Source organism: Myotis yumanensis, unplaced genomic scaffold (assembly GCF_028538775.1).
Source record: "Myotis yumanensis isolate MYYU_CA2020_CCGP unplaced genomic scaffold, mMyoYum1.0.hap1 SCAF_17, whole genome shotgun sequence".
NCBI lineage: Eukaryota > Metazoa > Chordata > Mammalia > Chiroptera > Vespertilionidae > Myotis > Myotis yumanensis.
In genome coordinates, this window is record NW_027223768.1 from 38,529,097 (window position 1) to 38,544,573 (window position 15,477).

A 15,477-nucleotide genomic window follows, 5' to 3' on the forward strand; every position below is an offset into this window, starting at 1 on the left:
ACTAAAGAAATAAATGTAAGGCCTGAAATCATAAGACTCCTAGAAGAAAACATAGGCAGTAAACTCTCTGACATTGCTAATAGTAATATTTTCCTGGTATAGCTCCTTGGGCAGGCAAATAAATAAATAAATAAATAGGACTACATCAAACTAAAAAGTTTTTGCACAATAAAGGAAACAATCAACAAAACAAAAAGACATCCTACTGACTGGGAGAAGATATTCACCAACGATATATCCGATAAGGAGTTAATATCCAAAATTTATAAAGAGCTCATGCAACTCTTTAACCCTAAAAGAACCAAACACCAATTAAAAAATGGGCATAGGGCTTGAACAAACATTTCTCCAAAGAGAATATACAGATGGCCATAGACGTATGAAAAGATGCTTAATATCACTAATCATCAGAGAGATGCGAATTAAAACCACACCTGTTAGAATGGCTATCATCACTAAATCTACAAACAACAAGTATTGGTGAGGATGTGGAGAAAAGGGAATCCTCATGCACTGTTGGTGGGAATCCAAACTGGTGCAGCCACTATTGAAAGCATATGAAAGTTAAAAAAGAAAAGAAAAGAAAAAAAGAATAACCTTACAACTCAGCAATTCCCCTTCTCGGTATTTATATGAAGAAATCCAAAACACTAATTTGAAAAGATATATGCACCCCTATGTTCATTAGAGCATTATTTGCACTAGCCAAGATATGGAAGCTACCTAAGTGCCCATCAGTAGACAATTGAATAAAGAAGATGTGGTACAGTCCTGGCCCAGTGGTTCAGTTGGTTGGAGCATCGTCTTATATTCCAAAATGCTGTGTATTTGAATACTGGTCAGGGCACATACCTAGGTTGCAGATTCAATCCCCAGTCAGGGTGTATACAAGAGGCAACCAATCAGTGTTTCTCTCTCACATCAATGTGAATATTTATTTCTCTTCCTCTCTCTCTCTCTTTCTCTCTCTCTCTCTCTCTCTCTCTCTCTAAATCAATATACATATCCTTGTGTGAGGATTAAAAAAGAAGAAGATGTGATACTTATATACAATGGAATATTATTTGGCCATAAAAGAGAATGAAATCTTACCATTTGCAACAACTTCTATGGATTTAGAGGATATTATGCTAAGTGAAAGAAGTCAGACAGAGAAAGACAAATACCATATGGTTTTGCTTATATGTGGAATCTAGCAAACAGAGTAAACAAATAAAACAGAAACGAACTCATAGATACAGAAAGCAAACTAATAGTTGCTAGATAAGAGGGGAGTTGGAGGGTTGGGTGAAAAAGGTGATGGCATTAAGAAGTCCAAATTGGTAGTTATAAAATAGTCATGGGGATGCAAATTACAGCACTTGGAATTTGGTCAATAACATTGTAATAACTATGTATGGTGCCAGCTAAGACTAGACTTATCTGGTGAATCACTTCGTAAATTATATGAATGTCTAACCACCATTCTGTACACCTGAAAGAAATCCTATATAATAAAAGCCTAATATGCTAAGTGTCCAGTCATCTGGTCAGCCATTCAACCAATCAAAGCGTAATATGCTAATGATATGCTAAGGCCACTCAACCGCTTGCTATGACGCACACTGACCACCAGGGGGAAGATGCTCCGACCAGTAGGTTAGCTTGCTGCTGGGTTCGGGCCTATCAGGATTGAGAGAGATGGGCCGGACATGCCCTGGAGTCCTCCCGTGGTCCCTCCCCAGCTGGCCAATCTCCTGCATCCCTCCCCAGCCCTGATTGTGTATCAGTGGGGTTCCTCAGCCTGGCCTGGACCTCTTGCAGTCCAGGACCTCTTAGGGGATGTTGGAGAGCCAGTTTCAGCCCAATACCACAGGCCAGGCCGAGGGACCCCACTGGTGTACGAATTCGTGCACTGGGCCTCTAGAATAAAATAATATTGAGTGTCAACTATAATTGACAAATTTAAAAATATATATAACTTGTCTCACATAACATCACCAAGCAGTGACTTGAACTTCTTAGAAAGCCAGACAACAAAATATATAAATAACCATAAAAAGGATCAGCATGTGATCCCAATAAATCTTAGGTAGCTATAGTATAGACTAGCCCAGTGGTCGGCAAACTCATTAGTCAACAGAGCCAAATATCAACAGTGCAATGATTGAAATTTCTTTTGAGAGCCAAATTTTTAAACTTAAACTATATAGGTAGGTACATTGTTATTAACTTAATTAGGGTACTCCTAAGCTGGCCTTTGCTAAAAATGTCCTCAATCTGATTGAGGTCCGTTCGCTGATGTCGACCCCTTCCAACTCTCCCATCCACACTCGACTTATATACTTGTTTCAGATAGACGAGTGTGGATGGGAGAGTTGGAAGGGGTCGACCTCAGGGAATGTACCTCAAAGCAATGTACCTCCCCCCCCACCCCCCGCTGCGTATCCCGCAGCCCACCTGTGCCACGTCTCCCGTCGCCCAACCGACCCATACCCCCCACTTCTTCTAACGCCACTTCTTCAAAATAGACTCGCCCAGGCCAAAAACCGACTTCTGCGCATGGGCCACGAAGTTTCAATCGCACTGTACGTGTGTGCCCGCACGTGGTATTTTGTGGAAGAGCCACACTCAAGGGGGCAAAGAGCCGCATGTGGCTCACGAGCCACGGTTTGCCAACCACTGGACTAGCCAATGATATACTAACGACATATTAACAAGTCTAGATTTAAAAAACTAAAAGAGCTGCATGGAAAATACCCCACACTAGCCTAAGTTCCTTTGTCAAAATGGTGCCTAATTCTAGCTTAAAGGATTTCATTTTGGGTGAAAATGAAGGTGCTGTGGCTGTAACTCAGCACAGGATTGGATAATTGCCGCTGAAACAGAGTCAAGTGTACCAGAGCATCCAACATAGTTGATAGCAGGAGCAGAAAATAAAGGATGATAGAGGAGACATCAGACCTTTACTTTTAAAATTATGTTATTAGATCCTGGGACCACTGAACTCATCAAATTATGTTCGCAAAGATTGTACAGCCATTTGTACATAGTGTGTTGGAGAAAGCCTATTCAAATGCATGGGGATGGAGTCATCATGACAGACCAACATAAGACAAACGAATCCAACAATAATGAAATGGAGTAGTAAATGGTTAAAGGGCAAAGCCATGTGTGCCTTAAGAAGAGGAGCCAGCACAAATGTGATGGTTGGGAAATGTTTCCAATTATCACCTTGGTGACTGTAGTGGTTATGCGTCCATTAGGCAAGTAGCTTGAGGAACTGAAATTGCTTTACATGATATTACCAATTTATACACTATTCCTTTAGAATCATCCACATATTTATCATTTCTGTTGGTTCTTTTTCTTTTTGCATCTTCAGCCCGTCACTGGGATGATTTCCTTTTTTTCCCTGAAGAACCAACTTTTTTCTCCTAAGATCAGAAAAAGTGACAGAAATGGACAGCACGCCCGCTGGTGTGGCTCAGTGGTTGAGTGTCCACCCATGAACCAGGAGGTCACGGTTCAGTTCCCTGTCAGGGTACATGCTTGGGTTGTGGGCTTGATCCCCAGTAGGGGGCCTGCAAGAGGTAGCCGATCAATGATTCTCTCTCATCATTGATGTTTCTATCTCTCCCTCTCCCTTCCTCTCTCTGAAATCAATTGAAAAAGAAAAGAAAAGAAATAAACAGCATAAAGTTTTAAAAAGAGGCAAAACTGCCTTTATTTTTAGATGGTTTGATTGTATATGTAGAAAATCCTAAGGAATCTAAAAAAATACCCTGCTGGAATTAATAAGATCATTTAGAAAATCATGGAATATGAAGTCAGTATACAATATCAATTGTGTTTGTATACATTAGCAGTAAAAAATTGGAGAATAAAATGTAAAAATATCATAATGGTATCAAAAACATCAAACACTTAGGAATAAATTTAATAAAAGTGCAAAATGTCTACACTGAGAAGTATAAAACGTTGTCGAGAGAAATTAAAGGAGGCATTGCAGGCAAGTGTCTCCCGAAACGCCTCGCTCGGCCCAGGGGCTCTTTCCTCTGGCCCACCCGAGAGCATTGCAACGCTTCAAGGGACAACTCAGGTCTCCCCTGCACTTCCCTGTCCCCACCCTCCGCAGACAGCCTTGCTCAGAACCCACAAACAATCCAGGCTGCAGGGTGTGACCGGCTTGACTTCCCTGCCCTCCTGTCTGCACATTTACCTCCCTCTGCCTGTTTCTGGGAACCAGTTCCCTCCCGTCACTGAGGCTGGTCACAGCTCCTTCCATAACTACACTCTTGGTTTCGTTTCTCCTGCATTATCCCTTAATTGTTTGTTTCCTTCTAAAACAATGCATTGAGCTCCTACTGTGCGCATGCTGTTATGCCCAATGCTGGGAATGTAGCTGTGACCATGGAGATGGTCAAGGAGCTCCCATTCGAACGAGAAGAATCTTCCTTACTGGATTTCCAATGTCTTTCAAGTGCCTCCACCATCACAACCTAAAACCGCATTCAGTCCTCTCCCTCCTGAAAAAGAAAAAAAAATGTGGCACATTCACACAATGGAGTTCTGTTCAGCAACAAAAATGAACAAACTACAGATACGCACAACATACATGCATTTCAAAAGCATTGTCCTAAGCTAAAGGAGCCGGCACAAAGGGCTATGGCTGGATGACTCCATATATATGGAATACGAGGAAAGGCAGAATTACATGATGGAACTCAGATCTGTGGTTGCCAAGGGGCAGGGAATGGGGTGGGGAAGGGGGTTAGCTCTCAAGAGGCAGGAGGAACTTTGGGGAGATAGAAACGTTCTCTATCTTGACTGCAGTGGTCATTGTGGAAACTTAGCGAACTGTGTACCTTGAGTGGGTGAACTTTATTGTATGTAAATTACTCCTCACTAAAGATGCTTAAAAACGCAACCTCATGAGGAGAGGCATTATTATTCCTATATTACAGGTGGGGAAATTGGGATCAGAGAGGTGATATTTACCTGCCTAAGTTCATACAGCATGTGAGTGGCAAAGACAGAGTTTGAACCTCCATATGTTTTTTTAAAAATCTTCATTGTGGAAAGTATTACATATGTCCCTTTTCCCCCATCGACCCCTGCTAGTCTGCCCTTGCCCTGAACCTTCGTATGTTTTCGATGCAAAAAGCCATGTTCTTTCTGTTACACAAAGAACTTAAAAACGATGTGTGTGTATTTAGGTATCATGCAGGCATCATCTGCTTCTTCAACGAGTGCGGAAGCTCTTCGAAGGCCAGGCTTTCATCCATACCCCTTCCCAGGTCTGGCTTACAGATGCTCAGGAGCAGGGCCAGGCAGTCTGCAGACCCGAGCTTGCCACCACTGTGTGCAGGGACTTGGCATGGGCTACAGGTGGGCCCGAGGTACGGAGCCCCCACCTCTGAGCGTCTGGAGCTCCTGGAGCTCAGCGAGTTGCCTGTGTATATCCCCGGGTCTGTGCAAACATCACCACTTTCCATTCTGTGAATAAGATTAGGAAGCGCTGACTGACAGCAAGTGCTGTGGGATTCAAATGTGAGAGAGGGGACTCTGCTGAATGCTCTGGGTCCGTGGTCGGCAAACCGCGACTCGTGAGCCACATGCGGCTCTTTGGCCCCTTGAGTGTGGCTCTTCCACAAAATACCACGTACGGGCGCGCACGTACTGTGCGATTGAAACTTCGTGGCCCATGCGCAGAAGTCGGTATTTTGTGGAAGAGCCAGTATTTTGTGGAAGAGCCACACTCAAGGGGCCAAAGAGCCGCATGTGGCTCGTGAGCCGCGGTTTGCCGAGCTGCAATTTGCTGACCACTGCTCTGGGTCAAGGACCCATGGGGAGGAGCTGGTTGCAAGAGAGAAAGGGAAGGATGTAGGATGGATTGGAGTGAGATGAGATGGCTACGCGTTCGGGGACAGGGCGCAGAGCCCCAGGCTGGAGCTGGGCTTTTGGGGTCGTGTCTGAGAGGGAGATGGATGCTTTTCTGGTGCGGGCCTGGCATTGGGCTAAGTGGCGTGGGTGTGAGCCCTGCGGGACAGAGCCCCCTGTTCAGATCTCACACAGCACGCACTGTATGTTTGTAGGAGAGGGTAGGGAGGAAACGCGTGTGTGTAAGAACATGCTATTCCTGGGCTTTGCGGCTGAGGGTCTTGCTGGATGTCGGGAAGGGTCAGTCTCCAGCGAAGCCTGGCTTTCCTTTCACAGGCATTTGTTCCCGGCCCCTGGCCGTCTCCCCTGGTAGGTGGGGGGGCACATCCGCGGGGACAGTTCCTGTTTCCCTGCCTTTGCAGGCCCTTGCCTTCCTGAACGTGATATGATTGTTTCTCTGGGCACAGTGCAAAGAAGCCAGTGGAGAACGGAAGTCTCTCATGCCTCAGCAATTTTTTTAAAGCAAAAAAGAAAAGGCTATTTAACCTGGGAAACCTGGCCCAGAAGCCCCGTCTTCCTGGTGCGGGAGAGGAGACACTGTACAGGCCCACCAGTCACCCCAGGGCCAGATGCCCAACATGGGAGCCGCCCGACTCCCACCAGCAGCTAAGCAGCGACAATTATCCTAAGTTCCTTTTTGCTCTCAAACTGCCCGATTCATGCTGTTCCCCTGGGGGTCTTGGGACTTGGCAGTAGAGGGCTTTATCCTCTGCCTCCCCTTTTTCCACATCCTCACCCCCTTTTAACATTCATTCACTTGCTCATCAAATATTTCTCCAGTCTCCACTATGTGTGTACTATGCTAAATATTGAAAATACAGCATCGCTTAAAAGAGACGCCATCCTGTGCCTCGTGTGTTTATAGACTGATGAAAAGATGCTCCAATGTGTGCAGGTATCGCTGTACCAGGGACAGAAAGACAGAAAATACGGAAACAGAGAAATGACAACACGGAGGAGCGTAGGTTAAATGCCACTATCCCGGCAGAGTGTCTCTGGCCAGATCTGGAGTAGATGGGCTCTGGAGCCCTGGGCTCCCCCCGGGGGCATAGCTCTTTTCCTGCCCCCTTGGACTCCCTCCCCCCGATGGTATCACGTCTGCTGTGTGCAAATTAGCAGACTGAGTTCCTTGAGAGTAGAGTGGTCTTGGCCAACTTCTACTCTACATCTCTTCTGGCCCTAGCACCGCTTCCGAGACACAGTGAGCTGTCAGACATTTGTTGAATTGCAAACAATTGTGAAGCCCGAGCTCAGGTTCTGTGCCGACTGAGGCTGTTAGGGGAAGCGGCAGGGGAAAGAAACCCCGTGGCTCTCAGGTAGCCTGCGTGGCGAAGTGCAGAGCAGCTGCCTTGCTGGGACTTCAGGGGTGAGTGGGGAGGACTGTGGGCTGCTGGGGACTAGAAACCCCTGATACCTGATCTCGGCCCGGGCGCGTAGGAAGACCAGAGTCAGGGTGTCTTCTCTGATGATTCCATTTAAAGAAACTCACCGTGGCCTCAGCAAAACCAATGAGCTAGACACCGAAGGGGGAGGAAACATCTGTATTTTATCTATAAACTTTGCTAGCATTTAATACTATGAAAATGCTATATAATGTGGTTTTCATATGCCCATTTTATTTATGAAAAATTTTAATCCTACTCAAAGATAGGTTTATTGATTGTTAGAGAGAGAGGAAGGGAGAGAGAGAAACATCTATGTGAGATAGAAACATGGGTCGGTTGCCTCCCATATGTGCCCTGACCGGGAATCAAATCCCCCCCACCTATGGTGTACCAGAGGATGCTCCAACCAACTGAGCCAGCTGTCCAGGGCATATGCCCGTTTTAAAGATGAGAAGGTTCAGAGGGGAAAAGTAACTAAATGAGCTTAGTAAACAGTGATTCAAATTCAAGTGTGAGTGTAAAGCCTGCTCTCCATCGTAGCCACTCAATTCTGTCATTATTTATTGAGCATCTGATAAGTACAAATCTCTGTGCTAGAGAATTAAAGACTTAAAAAGGTATAGGGCATGGGTCTTATATTTCAAGAGGCTATCATCTAGAGTTGAGGTTAGGGTGGGTGAGTTAGTTGGTGCAAGATAACTGAGATAAATTCAAGACAATGAGCATTCCTGTACAGACACACAGGTTTGTCTGTATGAAAATATAGCGAACAAATGATTAATTGCAACTGGGAAGGCAGTGGAAAGTTCTTCAGAGGAGACAGACATTAAAGAAAATGTAGGATTCTGAGTTTAAGAAGGAAATCTTATGTTTGTTTCTAGCCCTACCCATTGTTTAGTCCTGGGCAAACTACACACTATTGGCATTCTTAGGTGTGGCAAGGATTGGAATACAGCTATATTTGGCAATATACATGGACTCAGACTTAATGAAACCTAAATCGCAATATACTGCATTTGTCACCAAAAGGACAATTCAGAACAAATTTTTATCTAATGGATTGGACTCACTAAAGCTAACTTCCTAAGCGATTAAATGGGACGCAAGTGCTCTGTGAACAGCAAAAGGCTGTTCATATGTGATACACCAACAAGTCAGTCACACAGCACTGCTGCTTTTTCATTTATGCTGCGGTGCAGTTAATTTTTGAATCTAAGTAGAGGACTTGGTATCTATGTTATTTTTCTCCTTATTATCCTGGGGCAATCATTTCAAATTCTGACTCTGAAAAAAATGTTTTTTTAAAAATATATTTTTTATTGATTTCAGAGAGGAAGGGAGAAGGAGAGAGAGATAGAAACATCAATGTTGAGGGAGAATCATTGATCGGCTGCCTCCTGCATGCTCCCTACTGGGGATCGAGCCCACAACCCAGGCATGTGCCCTTCACTGGAATCGAACCAGGGACTCTTCAGTCCATAGGCTGACACTCTAGGGGGCCCCTCAGCCCGGCTTGCACCCTCTCCAATCTGGGACCCCTCAGAAGATGTCTGACTCCTGAAGGATCGGGCCTAAACTGGCAATTGGACATCCCTCTTGCAATCCTAACCGCATGCCTGCCTGCCTGCCTGATTGCCCCTAACCACTCTACCTGCCTGCCTGATTGCCCCTAACTGCCTCTGCTTGCCAGCTTGGTCGCCCCTTAACTGCCCCCCTGCCAGATGGTTGCCCCCTAACTGACCTCTGCTGGCCTGGTCACCTCCTAACTATCCCCCTGCCAGCTTGGCTGCCCTCTAACTGCCCCCTGCTGGCCTGACCACCCCCTAACTGTTCACCTGCTGGCCTGATTGCCCCTAACCACCTCTGCCTTGATCCCCACCACCATGGCTTTGTCTGGAAGGAAGTCAGACGTCCAGAAGATGTCCGGTCGACCCGGTTTAATTAGCATATTACCCTTTTATTAGTACAGATTCTTAGCTTCATTTGCACTAAACACTGATAAACATATTCCTGTGTTTTCATCCAATTTATTGTTAAGTTGTTGCATAGAACAGGCTGAGGCCAGTGACAGAGGCAGGCAGCAGAGGATCTGAACTGTCTGGGCACAGCTGTCTCCTACAGCACCTGGTAGTGCTTGGCATGGACACTTCCAGGAAGCCCAGTGACACAAATTGGTAACAAACTCAGCTCCTTCCACTCAGAACGGCCCAGGCAAACCTGAACAACCGCACTCAAGTGTTGTATAGAGACTCTGCACCAATGACAGCCACATCTCTGAGTATTCGACTTGCTTTTACATCGATGATCTCATGAATAATCGCATGAATCTCATGAAAGAGGGTGTGCAGATGTTGCCATACTGATTTTCAGAGAACGCCGATGAAGAGAAGGCTGTCAGAAATGAAGTAACTTCTTGAGGCTCCTGTAGCAATAAGTATTCTGATTCCCAGATCTGGGATTTTGGCATTTGCCTAATAATAATCGCCATTTTCATTGAAACTTAAAACAGTTATTTTTCTTATCGTCACTGCCCACCCTTGTGCGGACTGGCCAGTTGCATCTGCCCACTAGACTCTATGACCCCTGAGGGCAGGGACCATGTGTTCCTAGTTACAGCTGCATCCTCTGTGTCTTTATGGTGGTCAGCACAGTGTATGTGCCCAGTGAATGTGTGTGGAATAAATAAAGGATTAAACAAAGCTATTATATACAGTGTAATTGTCAATAATAATTCTTATTTTAATTAGCAGGGTTTAAACTTGCTACCTTCCTAAGCACTGAGTAAATACAGCAATATGGCCATCCACTTCCTCTTCATAAAGAACTCAAGACACCTGCTCACCACACTCTGTTTATTTTCACTTGCATTTTGACAATAGCAGGGGCTAGTGTGCTATTCTCATGTCATCTACAAGAGCAGAGAGATTTTTTATCTCACCCGAGAGGGCGCAGACGTGCGCAGGAGCAGCTGTTAGTAGATTTTGTTTCTTTATATTCAGTCCATCGCTGAGACTGCTAAATCCGACTGAAGTCCCGGAGCCCCAGGCTGCTTCTCAAGGGCCCACAAGGCTCCCAGAGCGAATTCCTGGAAATGGCTGCATAATTGTGCACAAACAGCTGGCTACCTCCCGGCAGAACTGGCCGCAGCCAGTTTAGTCACTTACTGCAAACGTCAGCGACATTCCTCATATTATAATAGCAAATAAACCTATTTCTGAAGAGACACAGGCCAGGCCTGGCTGGTTTAGGAGGATTCAGGGGCAGACAGAGATCTGCAGTTTAAGGAATGAGAGATTTCAGAGCCAGGGCCTGGGTATCAGATTTGGTGAGTCTGTGATAGATGGAGCACGTGCTTTGCAAGTGGCAAGAATCATTCGCCAGTGAAGGTAAAGCAGACGTGGACAGAGGAAACCTTGAACCCCACTCAGGTGCCGCTGCTGTTGGGAGGATAGCAGCTCCTCTCCGCAGCCTGGGGTTGGCTGCAAATGATTGCCCTCCGTTCCCACAAGTGGGAGGGGGCCTGCAAGGCAGAGGTGGGGGCAGCCTGCCCAGGGGGAGTCAGGCCGTAGCCTAGCTTTAAAAATAGTATACATTTTAATTAAATATTTTTGGAAAGAATTACAAAGTTCCACAAAAAGCTACAAGTACCATAGAGGTAAGTATTTTCCCTTAACTCTTTGAGAATAGGTTGCCAACCTGATTCCTTTTACCCTGAAAACTTCGGTGTGTGTGTTTCTTACACATCTCTTATATTCTTCTGCCCTCCAGCAATACAAGCAACGCAATCTGAAAATTAACCTTAATACATAACTGCCATCAGACCCCATTCAAAGTTTTGCAATAATATCCTTTATAGAAAAACTAGAGGCCTGGTGCACGAAATTCGTGCATTCGGAGGGGGTGGGTCCCTCAGCCCAGCCTGCACCCTTTTGCAGTCTGGGAGCCCTCAGAGGATGTCCAACTGATGGTGGGGAGTGGGCCTAAGCCATCAGTTGGACAGCCTTAGCGCTGCTGCAGTGTGAGCCCGGCTTCTGGCTGAACGGCATTCCCCCTGTAGGAGTGCACTGACCACCAGGGAGCAGCTCCTGTGTTGAGCATCTCCCCCCTAGTGGTCAGTGCATGTCATAGCAATCGGTCGTTCCGCTGCTTGGCCGATTTGCATATTTGCCTTTTTATATATAGGATGATCTAGTTTAAAGTCACAGGTTGCATGTATCAAGTCTCTCCAGTTAATTCCAATTTTAATCTTTCTTTGACTTCATGCCCTTGTCACTTTTCAAGATTACAGGCCAGTTATTTTGCAGCATCTCTTCACTAAGGCTTGTCTGGTGTTTCCTCAGATTAGATTCGGATGCATCTTTGGAGAAATAACACAAAAATGATGCTGGGTTCTTCTCAGTGCATCATACCAGGGGTACAGAATTTCAAGCTTTCCTCTTACCGATGATAACGTTGGCTACTTTATTAAGATGATAGCGTTCAGGCTTCTCCTGTCTCAAGTTACTTCTTTTCTCTTTGCAACTAATACATACTTTGTGTGAAAAATGGAAACGGTGTAACTATCCTATTCCCCAACAAACTTCCCATTTATTAATTTATTGATTTATATCTGTGAGAATACATGTGTTTTTTTTCCTCTATTTTATTCAATAATTTATAATCTTTTACTATCACTATTTAGGTACTCAAATTTTCCCCAATTTAGCCATTGAAAACCTCTTCAAGCTGGTGTTGGGTGCTTTTGATATATCCCTATCGTTCTTTGAGTACCTTCTTGCTTCTGGGGGGGGGGGGGGGGGAGGGAAGGATGTTGTAGAATCATCTTGGACTTTCCCTGGCCAGCCTCGAGCTGAGTCATTTCTCTAAGAAGCCCTAGTTCCTGTAAGTGGTGAATGGTGTTTAGAAGCCAGGAGCTGGGCAATTGGTGTGCTTATTGCTATTAGGGTGTTGCTGCTCCCAAGATGTCTCATTGGCCAAAGCTCGCATCTATGTACCCATTGCGTACTGATACCTCCAATTGCAATCCAACATCACAGAGTTCATTCTAATTTTCTGCTTTTCCATATTTGTGATTCCATTTTCTGATGTTGGGAAACCTGACTCCCATGATCTAGATCCTATTTAATTCCTTCAATACCCCAATGTGAAAGCAATTTCTTATCACCATGGTCTTCTCTCACCTTCAAAGATGCCCCTCACTCTACTCTAGCTCTGGCTTGGAAGAGGACCCGGAGCTCCTGGCAGGAGACTGGCAAAATGACTCAGCTGCCAACATGGAAGGAAGAATGACTCAGAGGATAGAACACAGAGTCATGAAGGAGAAGAGGTGTAGAGCATTTACTCCCACTCCCTGAAACCTGATCAAAGAAGTCCAACATTTGCCCGGCTGCATGTCAGAATGTGATGAACCAGAGCCTCTTGATCACACCTCATTTCCCCCAATTTTGAACGAGAATGTCTAAGCTATCATCCTAAGACTGTCCCACGATTATGTATTGGACATGTGGTGGGTGGATAATTGGGTCCTTAAGTAGAAAGGAATTGTTTCCCAGGAGCTGTACACCCAGGATCCTCATCAGCACCTGATTTAGATGATGAGATTTTGGACTTTGAGATGATGAAATGTGGATTTAGATGATGGGATTCACTGATGATGTAATGGGGTGAGGGTCATGGGATGGTGTATTAGTGAGCTACAGCTTCAACAACAGAAATGTATTTTCTCACAGTTCTAGGGGCTAGAAGTCCAAGATCAAAGTTCAGCAGCGTTGGTTTCTCCGGAGGGCCTCTCTGCTTGGCTTGTACATGGCTGTTTTCCCTCTACGCCTTCACGTGGTCTTCCTTCTATACATGTCTGCTCAAATTTCCTCTTCTTTTTTCCTACTATTCAAAAGTTTTCTTTAATTATTTTTTTATTGTTGACAGTATTACATATGTCTTCCATCTCTCCTTTCCCTCTTCCACTCAGGCGCCATGCCGCCCCCTGCCCCCCGCCCCTCCCCCCCCCCCCCCCCCCCAGTCTTTCACCGCAGTATTGTCTGCGTCCATGGACTATGCATATACACATATAAATTCTTCGGTTAATCTCTTTCTGACCCTCCTACTCCCTATGCCCCTGAGATCTGTCCGTCTGTTCCATGCATCCATGCCTCTGGACCAATTTTGTTCCCCAGTTTGTTTTGTTCATTAGATTCCACATATAAGTGAGATCATGTGGCGTTTGTCTTTCTCTGATTGGCTCATTTCACTTAGCATACTAATCTCCATGCTGTCCCAAAGGGTAAGAGATCCTTCTTTTTTATAGGCACATAGTATTTAGGGGTGCATATATTCTTTCTGATTGGGGTTTGAGGATTCTTAGGCTCTATTCCCAGAAGTGGGATCACTGGGTCCAATGGCAGTTCCATTTTTAATTTTCTGAGGAAACTCCATACTGTTTTCCACAGTGCCTGCACCAGTCTGCATTCCCACCAGCAGTGCACGAGGGTTCCCTTTTCTCCACATCCTCGCCAGTACTTGCTGTTTGTTGATTTATTGATGGTAGCCATTCTGGCAGGTGTGGGGGGATACCTCCTTGTAGTTTTGTCTGATGATTAGTGACATTGTGCATTTTTTCATATGTCTCTTGGCCATCTGTATGTCCTCTTTGGGGAAGTTTCTATTCAGGTTCTTAGCCCATTTTTGAATTGGATTGTTTGTCTTTCTGGTGTTGAGTTGTATGAGTTCTTTATATGTTTTGGAAATTAACCCCATATCAGATGTATCGTTGGCAAATATGTCCTCCCATGCAGTGGGCTCCCTTTCCATTTTGATGGCAGATTATTTTGCAGTGCAGGAGCTTGTCAGTTTGACGTGGTCCCATTTGCTTATTTTCCTCTTTGTTTCTCTGGCCCTAGGAGATGTATTGGTGAAAATTCTGCTATGTGAGATGTCTGAAATTTTACTGCCTGTGTTTTCTTCTAGAATTTTTGTGGTTTTATGACTTACATCTTGGCCTTTTACCTATTTTGATTTTATTCTTTTTTTTCAATCTTTAATTTCTTTATTGGTTAAGGTATGACATATGTGTCCTCATCCCCCCATTAACCCCCAACCCCCCCCTCCACTCATGCTCCCATCCCCCTTGACTTTATTCTTGTGTATGGTGTAAATTGGTGGTTTAGTTCCATTTTTTTTTTGCATGTACCTGTCCAAATTTCCCAACACCATTAATTAAGAGACTGTCTTTACTCCAGTGTATGCTCTTGCCTCCTTTGTCAAATATTAATTGACCATCATGGTGTGGGTCAGTTTCTGGGGTCTCTGTTCTGTTCCACTGATCCATATGCCTGTATGATCCCCTCTCCTTGAATGTGAGTGGGACCTGCAAATATGATGAAATAGTCCCTCCTGTGGTCACCTTCTACTTTATAGGACGCCATGGAGCAGACTGAGAGAGCGAGCTTCTCCTGCTGGCCTCGGAGAAGGACCCGGTGGTGAGAGGCCACCTGGCAGGGAGCTGTGGGGGCCTCCAGGAGCTGGGGGCAACTCCAAAGACCCAGGAAGAAAGCAGGGATCTTAGCCACAAGGAACTAAATCAGTGGTTCTCAACCTTCCTCATGCCGCGACCCCTTTAATACAGTTCCTCGTGTTGTGGTGACTCCCAACCATAAAGTTATTTTCGTTGCTACTTCATAACTGTAATTTTGCTACTGTAAACAATATGTAATTATGTATGTGTTTTCTGATGGTCTTAGGCGACCCCTGTGAAAGGGTCGTTCGACCCCCAAAGGGGTCGCGACCCACAGGTTGAGAACCGCTGAACTAAATGCTGCTAACAACCATAGGAGCTTGAAAGGGAACCCCAGGCTCCAGGACAAAAAGCAGCCTGACTGACATTTGGATGGCGGCCGTATGAGGCCCTGAGCAGAGCACCAGCTAAGCCACGCTGGGCCTCCTGGATCACAGGAACTGGCTGATATGAATGTACGTGTGTTGTTTTAAGCAAAGTTTGTGGTAATTTGTTACACATCAATAGAAAGCGAATACCAGCCGAAGTTTCTAGCTCTTGTCTGCTCTAAGCTGCCATTTTTTGCACTTGCTACCCCCACCCCAAATCTAAGCAGCTTTGGGCTTTATACCAGCCAACAAACAAGCATACAGACAAACGCTTTTTTCAATAAGTATTGGG